Source organism: Trachymyrmex septentrionalis, unplaced genomic scaffold, assembly GCF_001594115.1.
Source record: "Trachymyrmex septentrionalis isolate Tsep2-gDNA-1 unplaced genomic scaffold, Tsep1.0 scaffold30, whole genome shotgun sequence".
NCBI classification, from domain to species: domain Eukaryota; kingdom Metazoa; phylum Arthropoda; class Insecta; order Hymenoptera; family Formicidae; genus Trachymyrmex; species Trachymyrmex septentrionalis.
The window spans coordinates 935,718-948,608 of record NW_017305463.1 but is presented as its reverse complement, the minus strand read 5'-3'; positions in this window follow the sequence as shown (position 1 = coordinate 948,608).

The following is a 12,891-nucleotide window of genomic DNA, read 5'->3' as shown; positions in this document are numbered from 1 at the left end:
AATATATATATATATATATATACAATATATATATATATATATATATATTACAAAGGTATCCGTCAATGCCCCCACGGTAACGTCTCCGGTACGACGTATCGTTTGTCGTCGTATAGACTCAGAGCAATTTTCGATTTGGATATCGTATAATATATACCTCGTACAGTTTAGATCGTATACATGATTGACGACGAGTCATTTCGATCTATTCGTTCAAACACCGCGTGTAATCGTCGAACGTTATCGTTCGCGCTACGACGTTACTCTTTACGTCTTTTTAATGTCCTTCTTGCCGTCAACTCCCACCGCGTACATCTTCGCTCTGAGACCAATGAATTCAGTCATCATTGTACCGTTATTTTCGTCCTTCATCAGATTGGGTACTTTTTTGTTCGTGAGAGGCGTACGCGTTGTACGTCAGATAATCGCTCGTGTCGAATCTAGCGATATCGCGTTTCATAGTCCGTAAACATCCTCGCACTCGACGCGATATATAAGACTGCCTGTGTCAGTGTATATAATTTTACATTTGTATTAAGTTCAATGTAATCGCGAAGCCATGGAGATTGCGCAAATTGTAGCACTCGCTGGATCTTTGTTATGCGAAGACTATGACGAGTATGTTGCGGTAGTGGATGATGTAACGCTGTTTATCGTACAGCGTCGCTAGAAGTTTGCGCTTGCCGGGCGGCTTATCGCGCGTCGGATAGAACGGTAGGTCAGTGTGTTGGTCGTGTAGATGCTGCGGATACTCGACTTCGAGAATGTAACCGGTGGGCGAATCCAGAGCCATCACGCTCACGTCAAAGTTCGCAGCGTCTTCGACCCATCGAAATTTGGCATATGGCAATGATTGACACATCGCCCACCCGTAAATAAATTGTTAACATCTTAATACAATATATCAAGTACGACGACGGTTCCGACAGGTCGTACGAATGCATGTACTTGTTATTAGCCTGTGCGTATCTGCCTGAACATTGACTGAGACTACCGCGTATATTGCGCTCAATAAACATGATCATATTAATATCAGTGAGCAACTCAAACTTGACGCGCGTATGTTTTAACATCGCATCCCATGTGAAACCAGGCAAGGTGTAATAATGTGCGAGATCGAAACATAACTTTCGCGGAAATTTTCAAAAATGTCAGCTAATAACAAGACATCGGTTTTCAAGTACACATCACTGTATTCGCCGAGCGTTAGGATAGAGAATCGCTGCTATACGTTCGCGGCGTGAGCGTAATCGCTCTCGGATATGGTATTGCCTATTAACGAACTGTAAAATGATTCGCGCGGTGGTAAGTGTGTCCTACAATTTTTTGACATAGTCAACGTACTCATACGGAAAGACACCTTTATGAGTCAGTAATTCAAACTCATCATCCGATAGTGTTGAAAATTTGGAACGTATAATTTTTAATTTGTTTTTATCAAGATATGACGCTAATTTATCGAGGCTTGTATTGAAAAATTTGAAAGAATCGATAAAACGTATTAGGAGTATAAATAAGTTTCCGCCGTTTTTTATCAAAAATTGGGCATTTATTGTGAAAGAACGGTACCTAATGTTTTATTCGAAGTATTGTCCATCGCTAGCCACTACTTTTTCCCATCTTTCTGGCAGCATACGGATACCGCGTAGGAAAAACGCTTCATCTTTTGGAGCTATCCACGAATCGACCCAATTTTTGGTATCTTCATATGATGTGAAGTGTTGCTCAGACAGGCTATGCGCCATCGATCGAAACAGGTAGTAATCAGAAGAAGCAATGTCTGGTGAATACGGCGGGTGGGGTAAAACTTTCCAATTGAGTGTTTCGAAGTAGGTTTTGACCGGCGCCCCAACATGTGAACGAGCATTATCATGCAGAAGAATAACTTTGTCGTGTTTGGAGTAGTAGTGGGCGCGTTTTTCCTTGAGTGCTCAACTCAATCTCATCAATTGTGTTCGGTAGAGAGCCCCCGTAACGGTTTCGTTCGGTTTGTTTGAGCAACTCATAATAAACGATACCTAGCTGATCACACCAAATACACAACATGAGCTTTTTCCCATGAATGTTCGGCTTGGCTGTCAATGTTGAAGCATGGCTCCATGATTTCTTCTTCTTTGGGTTATTACAGTAGATCCATTTTTCATCACCAGTGACTACACGGTGCAAAAAATCCTTTCGTTTATGCCTGGCAAGCAGCATTTCACATGTGAAAAATCGACGTTCAACGTTTCTCGGCTTCAGTTCATATGGAACCCAATTTCCTTGCTTTTGAATCATTCCCAACGATCTTAAGCGATGTGAAATTGCTGGTTGAGTCACTCCTAATGTAAGTGCAAGTTGCGTTTGGCACGAATCTTCATCCAATAATGCTTCCAATTCCGCGTCTTCGTACACTTTCGGCCTTCCGCTACGTTCTTTGTCTTCGACGTCAAATTCACCGTTCTTAAATTTTTGTAACCATTCACGGCAATTTCTCTCACTTAAGACAGTCTCGCCATATGCTTCTACAAGCAATCGATGCGCCTCAGCTGTAGATTTCTTCAAATTAAAGAAGTAAATCAAAAGCTCCCGCAAATGATGCTTATTCGGCTCAAAACTCGACATTTTCGCACAAAAAAAGATATAAGATGCTGATGCAAAATCGCTAATATTTCAAGGTTATTCTTGCCAGATGTCCAACCTTACGATATGACGTTTTACAGCTGACAATTTTAACTATAACATACTGGTAGCGCCATTGTTTGTCAAACGGCGGAAATTTATTTATACTCTCAATAATTTTACACAATTTTTCTGAGAATTATTTTCAGTTTTGTCTTTAGTGCTATTGATATGTTTTGTGAAGGAAATGTATTTTTCTTTGGTTATCGGTAACACATCTACGTGTCCATTGTACGCGACAGCAATTTCTGTAATTATAAAGTGTGCGTCGTAACCCGATAAATTATGAAAAACCATCAGGATATAATATAATGAATTTTTATAATTAATTTTTATAATTTTAAATTACAGTTTGAATGCGCTGGACCACGGTATCTACCGGTTAAGTGGCAATGATCGCGTACCCGCATGTTGTCCGACGTGAATGATTTCTCGCAATATGATAACGCGTCGCGGTACCGTCTATGGTACGCCTCCAATTGTTCTTTCGACAACGTTTCCATGGGCATGTTAGCGGATATGATATTTTTTACACGATGCGCCAAATCGTTGAATTGTCGCGCGAACCACGCTATACAACCTTTATCGCGACGGAACTGATACGACGATAACGCGTCATCGTATGAGCAACGTACGTAATAGCCTATGCTGAATACCTCATGCTGTTCATACGCGTACGATGACAACGTATTTCTTATCGGGTTCCGTCTTCCGTAAAACGCACTCCAAATCGGCGTAGACGATGAATAGGACGCGTTCCTAATTGCAATTCCCAAATTCGAGCCACTTTTCGTCCGCGCTCAGCAGTCGGATAACGCAGTCGTTCATTTTCCCACAGTTCATTATGTGCAACTGCAATTTTTCGTTTATGTTGAAGTAATGCAAGCATCTGAAAAAAAGAAAACAAAAAATTATAACTATTATTATTATAACTATTATTATTTATTAGTAAGATGGAAAATTATAATAATTTTTTCATGTGTACTTATCGGTCGCAGAAAAATTTCTTTTTCTTGTCTTTAGCAATTTCGGATCTCACGAGACGGGATAGATTTTTTATTCATGCAAAATGTCCAACACCGTTGTCGCGTAGATCTTGCATATACAGCACGTTGCCGTGTTTCTCCTTCTTATCATTGGTGAAGCGTAGAGGAAAGACTTGTTTATTCTCGATGCCGCATATGTTGATCGACACCGCGTTCAACCGTTCGAATTTAGAAATTTCTTTTAATGTCATTGGAAATTCGATACCCGCGAGATTTAACACTGACGTATAATGTGGATACGATGACTCTCACTCCGTATGCTTTTCAGCCGGGTACAGAGCGGCGATCATCGACCACGCGAAGCATGCATTGTCCGTCGTACGAACATTGATCACCGCTCGTTTCGTCGCTATTTCTCACGGCACTTTAATATAGCATCCCGCGCGCATGGGATTTAGTTTGTTCACATTGATAGTCAAATTCAATATACGTGACAACCACCCGCTGTCGCGTTTTTGGAACTCTTCGAGTGATGTCAACGTAAGCTCGATAATATGCTGCTCAATGTTCTTTGTAATTATACTCTTATTAGCATGTTTGTTGTTTGTCACAAACTCGCCGTTGAACGCTGTATTTACTTTTACACTACCATGTCTTTCTGCATCTCCACACGATCGAGCACTATTTCTCTCGCGTCTTCTAAAAACCGCGGCTTAATGTAATCCACGTTGATCACAGCACCCATCAATATACGGCTTTCAAACGTGGCATCAATCTCTCGCTAGACGAGAGATCTTTCGTAGCGACTCGAGTACCCGCCATGAACGTGCACAAAACGTCGCTCTAATTGTGTCTTTGCACCCACGAGTCGCATAATCCTCGCCACCACGGATTGCCTATGTCCAACGGCGAGACGCGGACACTTGGCATGACAAAGTTCTTCGAGCCACTCGATGCATTCGTCGCATCGTTGCAGCCACATGAAACATTCCACTAGAGTAGCGACCTGGCCGCACTGCTCCAACAGTTCGTGTTCCACACTCACTCATGATTTTTCATGTCTTTTTTTTCTATAGATCACGTCACACTCTTCCACGGAGCACTTGTACGTGACTCGTTCACATTGCAGCACCGCTTTACGTCTAGAATGTCATAGTGTTATCACCTTTTTATTATGTTCGTCTACTAAGGTGCACTCTTTACAGGAATAGCATAATTAATCACGCATATACTTATCACACAGGTCACGAAACACTTTTTTAGCAGGATTCTCCTCGCAGTCGTAGCATTACTAACTTGTCCGTTATCATCACTTCAACGCACTTCTCACCACCTGCGGAAATCTTAATAGCCTACAGCTATATTGAATTTTATTTTTACTTTGCATTGAGTAATAACACTGTTCCCTTATTAAATCGAAAGCATTATATCAAAATCTCTCTTTGAAGTCAATGTGCACTGTTTGGTCTCCTAACCATCCAAACCAATATTCCTTTTCATCATCGTTATCGTCATTGATGACTTCCTGTTTTACATCATGTTTATCTATTTCAATCGCGTAGAAACTGTACCGGCGATATTCGCACATCTTTGTCTCTCTTCCGCAGATCACAGTTTTCAGACACACTTCTTGCATTCATTTTTTTCACAATACTGTCCACAATAGTTTTTCAATGTGTACAATGTGGGCACTTGTTGCATGGAAATATAGTATACATTGCAATTCACAATCACTCTGCAATTCGTGCAAAACCAACCGCCTAGCGCATCAATATAATCGATATCGTGCTTCCTTACAAGATACATTCCTACATCGGTGTCAGCCAAACGTATCATGCATATTGCACATACATACAAGCACCCGTTGTATAGTAGCACTGGATCATGTAGAGTTTAGTATGACCGTTCAGTGCATGGATTTTTGGAGACGGCACAAATTTTTCTGCGTGATTCGTATCATACTCGCTCAAATTCCTAACATAACCAATATCATCGGATAGCACTTCTTCGTCGGAATCTTGGTCCATTATTTCTTCAAAATCTATATCCATTTCTTCTAACACTTCGAACACTTCATCTCTAATATTCGCAAACTTCCGAATCCACGTTTCTAATATATTCAACTATGTTGGCTATGTTCTCAATGTTCGCATGATGGTTAGTCATACTTTTTCCATTATTGCGATCGATTCGTTCGTTTTCCAGGACACCAACTGCGGAACTGAGCACTTATAACCCATTATATATTTCATTTGTGACTTTTTTGTCCCTTTGCCTATTGGGCCATATTTTCTTTAAAAGTAGATAAGTACATTAACGTTTCTCTTAACGCATCGCTACATGTCATCAATCTCTCTCCCCAGAAAAAATCATTATCAACTTCTTCGAAGAAATTTAAGATGGGAACGCAGTGTGATACTTCATACTTTTGCTGGAGTACCACTTTCATTTTACTGTAGAAGAGTTATGTTTTGTTTAGCAGCCAAACATCAGCACTTCTCTTAACGCGTCGCGATGTTTCATCTAATCGTGTATATAAACAGTGTGTATAATTTTTTTTCTTTCAATCGTAAATTTCGATTACGAGTGATAAGACAGATTGAGATAAAGAATATATACGTCGAAAATCGATCGAGCGCAAGGGGTACCGTTCCTTGTTACCAGATCCGCCAAGTCCATCACCATCGAGGGAAAAAGCGAGATATTGGGAATGTCCAGGTGAAAAAGCATCAAAATCGCCAACATGTTCCTCATCATCAACGTCATCAATGCCATCGAAATATAAGCTATAAGGTATCGCATTTGGAGTGATTAGTGTTATTGCATTTTATTCTCTGCTGAAAAACCGAATAGTTGAAAAATTTTTTCGTTTTTTTTTTCCAGAAAGCGCTGCTAGCGATGTTTGAGCCGTCAATCGCATTCGAACGTTATCGATCGCGAAAAAAAATGTAATAAAATGTGAGAAAAAAATCAGTAATAAGATGTAAATAAACAATTTTTGTCCACATCATTTTATTATATATATGTACTTTATTTTATTCTCATTCGTTCATTCGTTCTATACCTTGACATGCTAGTAAAAAACCGTATTAAAAAAACTGCATCATAAAAAAGAGGATTCTATTAATTCATTTCTTCCATCCTTTCTTCACTCATACCATGTTATGTGCTCTAACATCGTCGCGCTCTACCTTTCTCTAACGTCCGAGCCCTTGTTATCTACACATTTTTGGAGAGAATAGAGTGACGAGGGGTGGCTGGCAGCGGGCGGTGGCGGCGGCAGGTGATGAAAAAAGTACAAAAAGCATAGCGGAATGTTTACGTAATCCATCGACCGGGGTCCTATGTTTATGTAAACAGCGATGCCGTCGGGATCTTCCCGCGCCTTCCCCCTCCCGTGCCTACGAGTATCTTCCATGCCTACGAGTACCTCCCGCGCTCCACGCCCCCCCCCTCTAACTCCCCGTGGATTAAAACCCTTCTTACACTACTATTATACTAATCGCTGTGAATAATCCTTCGAGTAAGAGAACCGCCGAGAAAATCGCCGCGATCTTCACGATCTAGTGAGTTGATCCTGAAAAGGATAGTATGTAAAATTCTCTGTAATTTCTTAAATTTGTGCAAAGTTTATTGCTTTTAGAGTAAATTGATCTCTTTTGTCAAAAAGAAAAGGACGTGAGTATTCGAACTCTTGTGCCATCCTTGTGCCGTCCTCTCGCTCTATTCGCTCTCTCGGTGCATTCGCATACAGCTGCCCACTATTGGATTATCTGCTTTATAACTGCGCCTGTGAGCATTTGTTACCAACAGTATACTTTTATATGCTAGTTTATCATTCTCTGTGTAAATAGCGTCGTTGAAAATTTTTAAAAAAATTAATTCGTACAAACCAGGTGTACCTTTGTACTTTACTCCATCTGCAATCACAAAGTCATTCGTGTCTACATCGAGATATTTGTCATCAAGCATCGTTTTCGCGCTTGATATACGCCATAATTCAATTGCCTTTTTTCTGTCACCACCGAGAAACATGTTTACATGTTTTTGTAAAAGTGCCCCCAATTGATTATGCAACTCCTCACGAACTTGTCGCGTTTGCAAAGATTATTTAACTAACTTTTCAAGCGGTTCATTGGGCGTTTCATAAACATCTTCAACTGAAGAAACGTGCGAACGTTCGTACGATAATTCGTGTCGTTCAGGCGACGCATAATTGGAATTTGACGTAATATTCGATTTTTTTGTACATTGTTTTTTAGACGATGGTGTAAATTGCCATAAATTATCTATCTAGAAGCCGTCATCATCATTATCATGAATATCTTCATTATCTTCAAGTTTTATTTTCTTAATACTTTTATCTTTTATAATGTTGATTTCTTTCATAAATGATTGAGATTCATAATTAGCGATGTTCTCGACAATCTGTTTTAGAGGTTCAACGATAGGCTTAAAGTATTTCTCCAATGCTATATCTTCCTCTATTTTGCCGGTTTTTAAAGCGCGATACTTTTTATGAATCAAATCATTTGTTTTCGCAATTTGCTTCGCTATCCTTTCGCGATCATTGAGTATCTCTTTGTTGTTAACCATGTTACACTTGAAAGGAAATGTTGTGTAGTTGACATATTAACAATGACTAACCACGTTAAGGTATCGCATACTCATTAAATCTTTTTCTGTATCGTCCATTCGTAAGCGCATTGTTTTTGTCTATGACTACGAATCCATACTTTTATTGTCAACAACAACGACACAGTTCGCAGAAATTCTCGTAAAACATATTGGTGTTTACATGTTTCAGATTGGTACCGTCCTGTTTGAACAAGATCAATAAATTTGCATTATCGCATATAAGATGCTTCGGTATCTTTGCGTACGTCTGACACAAATAGAAGCAGTTCGCGTGTCGATCCATTGCAAGTACTCTCTAATCACGTCTTGCTTGTCTCGCATGCCATCGAAGACAACAATGGAATTTGGAAGCGTCTGGTTTGGTGGTAATACATCGTTATTATTGGAGAATATAAAATAATCAATTTTTTTAATCAGTGCTAATAAATTCTCCAAGTATCGGTATTTTGTTGCAACGACTTCGAATACAAGTACACGTTCTCGAAACGTATGCCATGTGGATTTTTCAGTAAACTTATTAATATATTTGTTTTGCCGTTCGATGGAACGCAGATGATTCCGCGTATAGATATCGGCAGCATGTTTCCATGCTTGCGTATTTCTTTTTTAGTCTATACTTTAGCAGACATTAGTCTGCGATTGTCACACGAACTTCATATCTTCTCCCTTCACGATAATATTGAAAAACAGTATCGAGAGCGGATTTATAGTACTCGTATTTATAGTAACGCGCAAAGTGAAAGCGTTCAGTATTCAAAATGTTTCTCATCGTGTCGGACAACTCTGATGTACATAGTACAACCGCCAAAGAGTTGGAATATATACCGAAAATTATTTTGCTACGAGAATTTAAGAATTACATGAATCAACTGTGGGACCGAGCATATTAAGGCTGATTTAGAGATTCAGCAACATCATGCTTGAAACATTATAATTTGCCTTGCCATCAATCGCATATTGATCCAGCGCGTTTGTAAGAAATTGTAACAAATGTCAACAACAACAACAAAAGGCTGTGGTTTTTTAAATCACGCGATAAACGCACTTCTGATCGAGTTGCATATCCCCGGATATCAATTTAGTGGTCCAGGTACGTATTTAGAAAAGCGATTGGCTAGAGGCGATCGAGGCATTAATCCGTTGGATGCGGCGTGACGCGAACACAACATAGCTTATTCGCGGAGCAAAGATCTCACAGAACGATACGTAGCTGACAAAATACTCGCTGAAAAGGCGCTGAAAAGGAAACGGATTATCGCGAAAAATTTGACTCTTGGAAAGAGGGCCGCTTGGAGAGCTGTTTGGGCGGCTATGAAAGCCAAAACGAAAATTGGTATGGCCATAAAAACTAAGAAAAAAAACCGAATATTACGGTGGCAAAACGTGGTGGTATCTTATCTATTCTACCGTTGTTGGAAGTTTTTGGCTCATTGATCAGCGGCGGGACAGAGGTCGACTACGAGGGCAAGTCAATAAGTTCTTAGAAAATCTGTCAGAGGGCATTCGCAGTGTCATGTCACATTACTTTTTGACAAGCAGCAGCTTTCAGCTGATTTCTGTCAAATTTTGAGCGGAATTCATCGCGTGGTTTCATTTCTGTAGACGATTAAAGCAAACAACCTTTGTATTTTTTGCAAAATGGAAAAAAACGAGTTTTGTGCAGTGATCAAACATCTACATATGAAAGTTTAACGCCGAAATTCAAAGCCGAGTTAATGTTCATAGCACATCTGCACCAGCGTTTGCGACTGTATATAATTGGGTGAATGAATTTAAATGTGGTCGTACATCCACATGTGATGCACCTTGTTCGGGACATCCAATTGAGGCTGCTACGCCAGAAATCATCGATAAAGTCTACGATATTGTTTTGACTGATCGACGAGTGAAAGTGCGCGAGCTTGTTGAGGCCACAGGTATATCACATGGCACAGTGATTTCAATTTTGCACGAACAATTGGGTATGAAAAAGCTATCGGCAAGATGAGTGCCGCGTTTGCTCATTGTGGACCATATGCGCGACCGTGTGACGATTTCAAAACAATGTTTGGAGATGTTTTAACGTAATCCAGATGAATTTCTGCGTCGATTCATTACTGTGGACGAAACATGGATCCATTACTTAACCGAGACAAAGGAACAGTCAAAACAATGGATTTCACCGTGAACTAGCTCCGAAGAAGGCGAAGACCGTGAAGTGGCCGGAAAGGCCACTGATGGTCACAGTTTTTTGGAATGCACGCGGTATAATTCATATCGATTACCTTCCGTCGAAGCAAATGATCAATGGCGATTACTACGCAGCCTTATTGAACCGTTTCAACAACATTTTAAAGAAAAAACGTCCCTATTTGGCGAAGAGTGCTCTTCCATCAAGACAATACACAGGTTCACACGTGCCTGGCACCGATGGCCAAATTCAACGAATTCCGCTATGAATTGTTTTCCCATCCAGCATATTCGCCAGATTTAGCCTATTGCGATTATTTCCTGTTTCCAAATCTGAAGAAATGATTCGGAGGAAAGAGATTCACCATCAGAGAGCAGCTCATCGCTGAAACAAAGGTTTATTTTGAATGGTTGGACAAATCGTATTATTCGGACGGCTTGAAAAAGTTGGAAAATCGTTGAATAAAGCGTAAGAGCTGAAAGGAGACTATGTTGAGAAATAAAAATAAATCGATCAAAAAAAATGTGTTTTACTATGTTTTTTTAAAAACTTATTGACTTGCCCTCGTATAAACAATAATAAAGCCGCGCAACGTCAGTTTGAAGAACTAAAACGTCAATAGCCGCGCCATAGAAGGTCATGGAGTTTACCTCGCTCCGTACAAGCGTGGACGAGGAGCACAACGGAAAAAATTAAAAAGATTAAAAAAAAATGTTAAACAGTTGCCAAAAATGCCGAAAAGTGTAACTACCAACTGCAACAACTAGCAAAACGTACGCGTATTCCATGTTTGAGAGGTATTTTTATGTGTACTACCTTAACAACAGGGAGAGTGTATCGAAATGAGAGCGGTATCGTAAATTTGGATAATGTTGACGGACCAGGTGCTCATTGGGCGGCGTACGCCAAGCGGGGAAATCTTGCTGTTTACTTCGATAGTTTCAGCAATCTTCAACCACCGAAGGAATTGGTGCGATATTTAGACGTAACGCAAATCGAATATAATCACATGCCTTATTAACGTTACAATCCAAGCAACTGTGAACAACTGTGTCTACAATTTTTATAGATAGTTGACGATCAATTTAAGAATTGACATTGCACTCTTTCAACTCACAAGGAGGGATTACGTTCTGCTCTTCACCGATTGTGATCAAACTTGCAGCAAAGTTAGAGGAGCCTACCAAGTGAACATCTGTAAAGTCGTTCCCGCTAATGGGGTTTAGAAGCCGAGTAATAAGCATTTAAAAATATATCAAAAATCTAAAAATAGTTTTATATCTCGGAAAGTATGCATTTTTGAAGAAATGTTTTAAACAAAAATGGTAAGGTTTAATAAGATGTATTTACTGGCTTTATTGGTTTGACTTTGGGAGGCATCGTCAACCTTGACTTGATCTTAGCGATGTCACCCAAGGTCAAACTAATAAAACCAATAAATATATAATGGTGCCAATAACAATACAATGAAAAGTAAGGTCAAATGCGCTTATCGAGTAAATTTCATCAAATCTCACAATATTGGATCGCTGTTGGGATTTTCATCGAATCGCGTTTTGGAGCCGCAACAGTGGCACGAATCAGACGTATCGATAAATATCATCAATGTAAATATCATTCGCATTGAATATCATCAACATAAATATCATTCCCAACGTGATTACGGGCGCATCGATAAATCCGTGAACACGGTACATGAATTTTCACCGAGCGTATCACCAAAATATATCGGAAAGACCGACACAGATCTTTTATCTTCCGATCATCGTACAGAGCATTACAGATCTGACGATTTGCGTTGTGGATCAAGACGGACAATTGCTTGATTTTCGCAGAGAAAAAATCATCATTAGATTGCATGTATGGAGGTGACAGCGATAAAGAGACACGACAACGATAACATGAGATACTTGTGTTGAACGAGCAGGCGAAACAGACAAAAGACATAATTTTTGCCAGATGGATGATAGCGATCAAAGATATTCGAGCGTCCAGTAGAAAGAAACTCACTGTGTCAAACGTTAAATTTTTACAATCATTGGGCTTTGTTACAAAATATCTGAGATGGTTGATATTTTGAATATTGGAACCAATCTTTGACGATCGTTAAGTTCGAGTTTCACATGTACAATCCGTACGTCAACACGACATTTGGACATAGCAACGAGATAAAGATACCCATATAACAGCAGGTTATACAAGTTACCGTGTGAAAGAATTCTCTACGTCGAAGATAGATTGACTTCAAAAGAAAAAAATGTACAAAAGCAGCCAAATCTTGGATGTCATTGTGTGGCGTTTATGTTCGATGAAATTCGATATGAACTTAACGGTATGAAAATTGATCGCAGTGGAAACATTGGAATAACTAGTCTTATGAAGGGTTGTGCAACGTTTTCTAATGAAATCGCATATAGTTTGCATAATGCTGGATTT